Source organism: Eulemur rufifrons, chromosome 6 (genome assembly GCF_041146395.1).
Source record: "Eulemur rufifrons isolate Redbay chromosome 6, OSU_ERuf_1, whole genome shotgun sequence".
NCBI lineage: Eukaryota > Metazoa > Chordata > Mammalia > Primates > Lemuridae > Eulemur > Eulemur rufifrons.
The window spans coordinates 102,748,575-102,759,078 of record NC_090988.1 but is presented as its reverse complement, the minus strand read 5'-3'; positions in this window follow the sequence as shown (position 1 = coordinate 102,759,078).

Genomic DNA, 10,504 nt, shown 5'->3' with positions numbered 1-10,504 from the left:
GGTGGCCACTGACGGCAGATGCTGGCCTTGCCCTCCAGGGCTGCGGTCAGCGGGCGTGTGTGTTGGGGGTGCCCGGCAGATGGTGTGACCCCTGCTCCTCGTCACCCGCATCCTGTGTGCCGGGCGTGCCCTGTGCCTTCGGCTCTTGCAGCACCCTGGTCAGATGTCCCTGTCTCTGTTGCAGACACCTACTGGGTCCGCGGATGTCTGTTTCTGCTCCCTCCTCTCACACTCCTTGTGGACTGGGGCAGTAATAGATGCTCCACTTGTAAAGGGAAAAGAAAGCAGGTGGGGGTGCCGGCAGCAGGGGGCGGGGGGGACATGCGCCTCCCCTTGCGACCTCCCTCACCCTGGCCTGGGGTACAGGGAGTGAGGACTCTGCCCCGGCCACCGCAACCGCCCTCCCTCCTCAGTGCCCACTGGGCCTCAGTCCCAGCTGCACCAGCATGGAGGGGAGGTGGGTGGGCGGCGGGTCTCTGGGGAATCCATCCTGCCCAATAGCTGGGATTCCTGGCCTTTCCAAAGCCCCCGTCGGTACTGGGAGGTGACCTGGTGTGGGGCTTCCAGAGCCCAGACAAAAGCCCATGCGCGGGGTGGGCAGGGGCGGCAAGGGAGACCCCGGGGTGTCCTGCGGGATCCTGGGGGGTGGGCCGGGCACAGCCCCAGACCAGCAGAAGCACGGCCCAGGCAGGGGTGGGGGCGTGGGTGTGGGCGGTGAGCCAGGCCTGCTCAGCCAGCGCCCATGGGACCCTGCTCCCCTCGCTATCTCAGCCTCCCCCACCCCCCAGGGCAGGGGCAGCGCTGGCTCAGGTTGAACCTGTTCTGGGCAGGGCCAGGCGCCGCTGGGGCCGGATTCCAGCTTCTGTTTCTGCTCCACTTCTTCTGCGGGCCTGGAACCACCTCCTGGCCCAGCTCAGCCTCCTTCGCTCCCTCCCTCAGCCCCAGGGCCTTTGCACAGAAGAGACCACGCAGCCGAGCCCTCGCCTGCTCCCTCCTGCACACACGCAGACACAGACGCACAGACACGCACAGACACAGATACCTGATAGAAACACACTGAGACACACATACACAGACATGGACATATATGCATGTAGTACACAGACACACATACGTGAACAGACACGTATACACATAGACACACGCAGAAACACACACGCTCATGCACACACCTGGAGCAGGTTTGCACTTGTGGCCTCAGGCGGCAGCTGATGCAAGCCCTGCACCATGAGCCTCCTTGGGGCAGGCGCCTCTCCCCTCCTCCCCCTTCACCTGCAGGCCGCCCGACACACAGGGGGCTGCACCGAGGGGCGTCCCTGCAACGGGGCAAGAGAGTCACGGTGCTCCACATCCTCACAAGCACTGGGTACTGCCCCTGTGTTTCTGCCATTTTGCTCTAATCGTAGCCCCTGCAGTTGGCGCAGAGAGGCATCTCGTGGCTTTGCTCTGTATTTCCCTGGTGGCCAGCGGTGTGGCGCAGCCTCGTGGGCTCAGCCGCCGTCCGGTCTCTGCCGTCTCATCTCTGCTGCGGTTGGTGGAGGGTCTATTCAAGTCCTTCACTGATTTTTAAGAATAGGGCTCTTTGTTTTCTCATTGTTGAGTTTCGAGAACTTTTTACATATTCTGAATACAACAAATTCTTTATCTGATATGTGATTTGCAAATACTTTCTCCTAGCCTGTGTGTTGTCTTTTCAACCTCTTAACACTCACTACCTGTTAAAGAAGAAAAGTTTTAAATTTAACAAAGTCCAATGCATCATTTTATTTCTTTTATGCGTTATGCTTTGGTGCCACAGCTAAAAAACTCTCTGTCTAACCTAGTGGTTCTCAACTCAGAGCTGTTTTGTCCCCAGAGGACCTCTGGCAATGTCTGGGGACATCTTTGGATGTCACCACTGGAGAGTACTGCTGGCAGATATCACATGGAGTGCAGAAGAGCCCCTCTCGAAGAGTTGTCCGGCCCCAGTGGCAACCGGGCTGAGGTTGAAGGCCCTGACCATCTGAGGCCACGAAGATTTTCTCCTCCTACAAGTTTTGTAGTTTACATTGAGGTCTGTGATTCCTTTGGGGTTAATCTTTGCATTAACCCCAAGTGAATCATTTGTATTAAAGTGTGAGATCTGTGTGTCAAGATTCATTTCTTGAATATGAATGTCTAATGGAGCCAGGACCATTTGTTGAAAAGACTGTCTTTGCTGCATTGATTTTCTTTTGCATCTTTGCCGAAACTCAATTGACCATATTTACGTAGGTCTTCTGGGCTCTCTGCTCTGTCCCACTGCTGTATGCGTCTACCCTTTCACCAGTACCACAACGTCTCGACTGCTGTAGCTTTATAGTAAAATCAGGTAGTGAATAGTAAACATAGTAACTGTAGCTTTATAGTAAAATCAGGTAGTGAATAGTAAACATAGTAACATAAATGAAACCAGGTTGTGGAGCCTTACAACTTTCTTTTTCTAAGTTATTTTGACTGTTCTCATTTCTTTGCAATTTCCATGTGAATTTTTGAATCAGGTTGTCAACATCTACAAAAAAATTCTGCTGGGAAAATGATTGGGATGTGTGATTACTGAGATCAAGTCGGAGAGAATTGACATCTTAACAATATTGAATCATGTAATCCATGAACATAGTATAGCTTTCCATTTACTTAGGTTTTCTTTGATTTCTTTCATCAGTGTTTTGTAGTTTTCAGCATACAGAATCTGTATCTTTTTTGTTATATTTATACCCAAGTTTTTCATTTTTGAGTGCTATTATAAATGGTGCTATTTTTGAAAATACAGAATTCTAATCTCTCTCTCTTTCCCTCTCCCTGCTCCGCCCCCCACACCCTGCTGTTTCTGTTTCTGGAGAGCCCTGACCGGTACAAGTATGTATAGAGATGATAATATGCTTTTCTTTTAGTTTTGAGAACTTATGTTGATTGATTTTCTTTTTAAATGTTAAACCAACCTCGTATTCGTCCTTGGTCATAATGTACCATCCTTTTTATATATTTTTTGGTTTGATTTACTAAAATTTTGTTTAGAATTCTTGCATTTATTTTCATGATGGATTTTAACCTTAGTTTTCCTTTTGTGTAGCATCTTTGTCTTGTGTTGGTATCAGAGCAATGCTGGTCACATAGAAATAGTCGGGAAGTATTTCCTTCTCTTTAATTTTCAGGAAGAGAAAATTATGTATGTGTAGAATTGGTATCTTTCTTCTTTAAATGTTTGGTAGAATTCACCAGTGAAGCTATGAAGCTTCCTTAGTTTTCTTTGTGAATAGGATTTTTACTACAAATTGAGTGTGTACATATATATGTGTGTGTGTGTGTATATCCATATGTGTGTGCATATATATTGTGTGTATATATAAGGCTATTCAGATTACCTATTTTTTCTAGTATGAGCTTTGGTAGTTTGTGTCTTTGAATGAATTTGTCCCTCTCATTTAAGCTGTCAAACTTATTGGCATAAGTTGTTCATAATAATCCCTATTATCCTTTGGGGATCTGTAGACCCTGTAACGATGTCACCTCTCTTTTTTTCTAAATTGACAATTTTGTGTGTCTTTTTTCCCTGGTTTTTAACCGTAGTAGAAGTTTACCAATTTGATTGATTTTTCTCCAAGAATCAGTTTTTGGTATTATGGAATTTTTTTTTCTATTTTTTCTCTTTCTTTCCTTGATTTACTCCTCAACTTTTATTCTTTTTTTCTTTCTGTTTACTTTGAATTTAATTCGACTTCTACTTTAATTGCACTGTGGTCGGAGAGTGCGCTTTGCGTGGCTTGAGTCCTTTTGGAATTACTGACCCTTGCTGCGTGGCCTGTGAGACCGTCTCCCTTGGCGACTGTTGCCCGGGCGCAGGGAAAGAGCGAGTGCTCTGCCTTTTTTGCATCAACTATGGCTGAGTCAGCGTCACTGGTTGTTTGTTGAGGTCTCTCACGTCCTCACCAATTTTCTGCCTCCTTGTTCTGTCCAGTGTTGAGAGGGGAACATGGAGTCCCGCTATGCCATGAATGTGTCTGTTTCTCCACGTGGCATCATACGATCAGCTTCTGCTCCATGTGTTTCCGAACTCTGCTGTGAGGTGTGTAAACACTGACATTGCTAAATGCTCCCGGTGGATCGGCCCCTTGTCATTACGAAATACACCTTTTTTGTCCTGGTCATAGTCCCTGTTCTTCAGTCTGCTTCTCTGACACTGACGTAGCCACTCAGCTCTCGTGCGATTAGTGTTGGTTTTACTTACACTTGTTATCCTTTTACTCGTAAAGTATTTGCGCCTTTTCTGTGTGCGGTGTACGGTTGGGTCTGTTTTTACACAACTCAACAGTCCACGCGTGGCCACGGGGCGCTGGGGTCGTGGTATTTAACGTGGCTGTTGGTGTGAAACTGCCCCCCGCCTTGCAATCTGCTTTCTGCTCCTTCGTCCCCGCTCCCTGCGGACCGAGTATTGCTCATGATACTACTTTCTCCCCTCGTCGGCTTCTTGTCCACGGCCGTTGACTCTGTTATTTTAGGGGTCACACTAGGACTCGTGACACACACTGCCCATGTCACACATGGCGTGAGGGCCGGGCAGCGGCGTGTTCCCGTGTCCCCTCCCCACGTCTGTGCTGCTGTCGTTACGTGTTCCACTTTTACGTGCTGTAAACCTCACGCTGCTCTTACTCATTCTGTTCACACAGCCGCTTTTAAATAAAATTTTTATTTCAGACTACTTTCAGGTTTTCCAAAATTTTGTCAGGTTGGTACAGAGAGTTCCCGGCATACCCCACACCCAGTGCGTGCGCCCTATGGTTACCGTCTTGCATTATTTTGGTGCATTTGTTACAACTACAATCACCTTTTAACAATACTTAAATAATGACACAAAAAGGACACATTCACCCACGTGCTGTGCGCTTTGTTCCTTTGAGTAGACCGTGTGTCTGTCGAGTGTCTCTTGTTTCCGTCTGCCTGAAGATTGCCTGGGAGATCCTGGTGGTGCAGGTCTGCTGCCGACCCTGCAGAAGGCTTCCCTGCATCTGCCCTTTGGAGAGACCTCGTCACTGGCTGTGGAGTTTCTCCGCTCCGCCTGCCCTCGCCACGCGGCCCCAGCCCCCACGCCTGCGCTGTCTCTGGTGAGAAGTTCACGGTCGCTCTGACCACCCTCGCTGTGCACGTAACGGGTCTCCCCCCTCTGGCTGCTTTGCAGATTTCTCTCCAACACTGCTTTCCAGAAATGTGACCACGGTGTGCCTTGGTATGGTTCTCCTAGTGACTCTTGTGCTTCCGATCCTTAGATCTGTGAGTTACGGGTTTTCTCAAATTTGGAGTTTTGGGGCCATTGCACCTGTTTTATTTATTTATTTGTTTTAGACCTGGTGAACAGGAAGTACTGACTGTTTTAATACACATTTACATTTTAGAACCATTGTAGACTTACAGAATTATCGCCAAGATCCACAGGGTCCCCGTACATCCCACACCCAGTTCCCTCTTATCTACGTCTGACGTCGGTGTGGGACATTTGTCACTGCTGATGAACCAACACGGATACATTATTATTAACTGAAGCCCATGCTTTTTCCAGACTTCTTCAGTTTTCCCCTGATGTTCCAGGATCCCATCCGAGACACCACGTCACGTTCGGTGGTCCCGTCTCTTTAGGCCCCTCTTGGTGGTGACAGTTTCTCTGACTTTGATTTTTTTTTTTGACGAGCTTGACAGTCCTGAGAAACTCTGGTTGGCTGTTCTGTGGAATTATCTGAAGTTGGGCCTTGTCTGACGTAGTTCACGATCTCACTGGGGTTCTGGGTGTGGGGGGTGTGGTGACAGAGGGGAGGTGCCACTCATCATGTTAGGGCTGCACACCATCGACACGACTTGTCACTGCTGGTGTCGGCCTTGGTCACCTGGCCGTGGTGCTGTTTCTCAGCTTTCTCCGCAGCGCAGTTGCTCTTTCTCTGTCCCTCCCCAGGCGGTGCTCTTTGGAAGAAAGTCATACTGAGGAGCCCACACTGGAAGAGTGGGGAGTTGGGCATGGCGTGGCCACCTAAGTTGTTTGAGATTCTTCTGCACGGGAGATTTGTCTCTTTCCCCCGTTTATTTACTTATTCAGTCATTTATTTTGATCAGATTAGACTCATGATGTTTATTTTGTACTTTGGGTTCTAATCCACTACTTCATTCATTTTATTTTGTTTTGCTCAAGTTGTTCTAAACTTGGCCATCGGGATCTCTTTTAGTTGGCTCCTGTGTGCTTTGCCGCAGCCCCTGGTTGTGGGTGACTTTGTGGCTCTCTCACTTGGGGCACTGCGAGATGCTCTGGGCTCCTCTTACACGCTTCCCGTCCTGCTCTCGGAGCCAGCCGTCTTCCCAGCGTTCCTTCTGTCAGAGAATGGCATCCAAAACCAGGGTCTGGGTGCCAAGATTGCTGCTGGGATTTCTTTGCTTTTAAACGCTCTCAGCTGACAGGGACAGGAAATCAATGTGTGCACACTGACCTGCGTGTGTGCACACTGACCTGCGTGTGTGCACAGACCTGAAGCTCCCGTGTCCGCAGCCAGCTCACCGTGACTTCATGCCCACGTCTCCACTCCATCTCCACGCGGGTGTCCCAGCCCGTCCTGCTCTGGCAGCCGGAAGCCCGGCCCCTCCCCTGGCCGCCCACTTGCTGCCCAGCTCCTGCACCAATATTCGAGGGTATCAGAGCTGCTACCCACACCCCCCCCCCCTGCCGGGAGACAGCTCTGTCCACACAGCACGGAGCGTGTGAGCAGGTCCTTCCGCCTTTGGTCTCCACGGTGACCGAGGCCAGCCCTGTATCCCCGCCCTCAGGGAGGTGGTGTCATCGTTGGTGACACAGCTGAGGTGTCTCAATCATCACAGCCTGCAGTCCATTGGGATCTCCCGGCCTGGAAAATTATGTTTTAAAAATTTGTGTACATTAAGGTTGCCTCCGTGCTGTAAAGTTCTGTGGGTCTGGACAAATGCTTAAGGCCTCGTATCCACCACGGCAGCATCTTAGAACCGTCGTACTGTGCTAAGAGCTTCTGTGCTTTGCCTCTGCCCTCCGCCAGCGGCCGGCGACCGCTGACCGCCATCCTGCCTGTCCAGTTTACCTTTTCCAGAACGTCGTGTGACTGAAACCGTGGACAATGCAGTTTTTCAGACTCGCCTCTTTCACTTAGCACTATGCATCGAGGTTCCTTCTCGGCTCCTTTGGCAGAGACCAGTGGACCGTGTGTGCGTCTGTTTCTGGGGTCTCCACCAATACCGCAGGTGAGGCGTCACGCTGCCTTGACCCCCGTGGTCTGTGAGTGTGGACCCCCGGCGGCACGCGTGCCCGGCTCTGTCCCTCCGCACCGTGTCGGCCACGGCTGCAGAGACAGTCTGCTGTGGCTTCGGTGGGGACTGCATTCAGCTACAGGTCAGGGTGGGAAGAGTCAGCATCTTCATACCGAGTCTTCCAACCTGTGAGCACAGAATATTTTTCCATATGTTCAGAGCTTCCGTAGAGGTGGTTGACCAGAAGTACCCGACACCGGCACTTTGCCTATCTCTACAGCCAGGCCCTGCCACGGACCATCAGTGCCATCGCTGCTACCTGAAGTGGTGTCCTTCGAATATTTAAGTCTAATCAGACCACAGAGCCCAACTCCAGAGACCTCAAACCAGTTTAGGAAACTCATCCTTAAAGTTCTGTCCCCTCTGGAACCGCTCCTGGTAGCAAAATCTGTATTGCTCAGGGTCCTCCGGAGAGACAGAACCAGTAAGTTAAATATTTAACATACAGACACGCGACAGGGCGTTTACTGCGAGCGTCGGCTCACACGGGGGCTGTGGAGCTGGGAGTCCCAGGACCTGCCGTCTGCAAGCCGGACCCCCGGGAAGCCCACAGCCCGGCTCTGTCCAGCGCACAAGCCCCGGAACAGCAAAGCTGGACGGACCCTCAGTCTGAAGGCGAAGGCCTGAGACCCTGGGGGGCTGCTCGTGCATGTCCAGGGGTCCAAAGGCCAGAGGACCTGGAGTTTCCACGTCCAAGGGCAGGAGATGGGTGTTGCAGCACCAGGCGGGGGAGAGAGAGCGCACAGGAATTCACCTCTCTGTTCCGTCCGGGCCCCCAGCTGAGAGGCTGCTGTCCGCACACACCCGCGAGGACAGAGCTTCCCCACTCGGGGCGCTCATTCAAACGCCCGTCTCTCCTGGCATCACCCCCGCGGACACCCAGAAACGATGCTTCACCACCTCTGGGCATCCCTTAATCCGGTCAAGTTGGCCCCTAAAATTAACCATCACAAGGTCCTATACGTATTTTGTTAGATTTATACCTAAGCAGTACATTTTGGGAGGTACTATTGAAAACGGTATTGTTTTGTTAAATTTCAGACTCCAGTTGTTCATTACTGGTAGGTGTATAGGAAAGCAATTGACTTTTTCTTTTTTTATTATTTCAAAGTATCATGGAGGTACAGATGTTTTTGGTCACATGTATGGACTTTGTTGTGCTTGAGTCAGGGCTATAAGTGTGCCCGTCACCCAGACAGTGTCCACTGTACTGTGAGGGAGGTTTTCGCCCATCTCCTCCCCCCTGCTCCATTTCCATTGAGTTTGATGTCCCCCCCCCCCCCCGGCACCTGTGTGCTCATCGGTTAGTTCCAATTTAACAGCGAGTGCATGTGGTGTGTGTTTTCCCATTCTTTAGATACTTCTCTTAGGATAATGGTCTCCAGTTGCACCCAAATTGTTGCAAAGGCCTTAATTCATCCCTTTTCGTGGGTGAGTCGTATTCCATAGTGTGTGTGTGTATCTCATTTTGTTAATCCACTCATGAGTTGTTGGCACGTGGGTTGATGCCACGTCTTTGCAATTGTGGATTGTGCTGCAATGAACATTCGAGTGCAGGTGTCTTTCTGACTCACAGTTGACTTTTGTATATTAACGAGTATCCTGAAACCTTGCTATAATTGCTTTTTAGTTCCAGCAGGTTTTTTGTTGGTTCTTGGGGATTTTCTGTGTGTACAATCATGGCATCTGCAACACGGACAGTTTTATTTGCTCCTTTCTGATCTGTACACACTTTATTTCCTTTTCTTGTCCTATCGAGGTGGCCAGCACTTGCCATCTTAGGAAGTACGATTCCTCCGGCTGGGCCTTGCTCAAGGTTGCTTTAGCTATTCGGGACTGTTTTTCCTTTTCTGTGCAAAATGCCACTGGAGTCTTGGTAGAGACTGCGTTGACTCTGTAGATCACTTTGGGCCATGTAGACATTTTGACAATATTAATTCCTCAGATCTACGAACACAGGATACCTTTTCATTTGTTTGTGTTTTCTCCAATGTCATTCCTCCAAGTTTTACAGCTTTCAGTGTACGCATCCTTCATCTCCTTGGCTGAATTCATTCGTCAGTGTTTTATTCTTTCTGATGCCATTGTAAGTGGATTGATTTCTTCATTTCTTTTTTGGGAAGCTCATTTTTAGTGTATCAAATGCAACAGATTTTTCTTTATGATTTTGCATCCTGCAACTTTGCTGAATTTATTTATTAGTCCTAACAGTTTTTGGCAGAGCCTTTGGGGTTTTCTGTATGTATGATCACGTTATCTGCAAACAGAGACAACTTTACCTCCTCCTTTCTTATGTGGACGCATTTTATTTCTCCTTCTGGCCTACCTGCTGTGGCTGGGGCTCCAGTACTGTGCTTAGCAGAAGTGGCAAAAGTGGGCAACCTTTTCTTGTTCCTGATCTTGGAGAAAAAGCTTTCGGCCTCTCACCGCTGAGTGTGGTGTTCAGTGTGAGCTGTCATCTGTGGCCTTTGTTGTGTTGAGGTGCATTCCTTCTACACCACGTCTGTGGACAGGTTTTATCACGAAAGGATGTTGAGTTTTGTCAGATGATGTTTTTATGTCTGTGGCATGGCCGCTCTGATTTTTATGCTCCATTCTATCAGTGTGGTGTCGCCCGTTTCCGGAGTTGTGTGTGTCGAGGCATAAGTCCCACTTGGTCTTGGTGTGTGACGTGCTGTTGGGTGTGGCTTGCAGGTGTCTGCTGAGAGCTTTTACGTTCATTTCGCCCTTGATATTGGTCTGTGATTTTCTTCCCTTGCAGCGTCCTTGTCTGGCTTTGGTATCAGCGTGATGCCGGTCTTACAAAATGAGCTTGGAAGTGTTCCTCCCTCACAGAATGAGTCTGAAAGCATTCCAAAAATTAAATTTTTTGCAAAGATTTGAGCAGGATTCGTATTGGTTCTTCTTTAAACGTTTGGTAGACTTCACCAGGGAAGCCCTGAGGTCCTGGGCTTTTCTGTAGAGACTTTTGGTTACAGATTCCATCTCCTTCCTCATCATTCATCGGTTCACATTTTCTGTTTTCTCGTGACCCAGTCTTAGCGAGTTGCGTGTGGCTGGGGGCTCCCCGTTTCTTCTGGGTTGTCCGATCCGTCGGCCTGTAATAACGTTCATAGAACTTTCTTATAATCCTTCACGTGTGTGAGTAATTCCTCCTCTTTCATTTCCGGTTTTA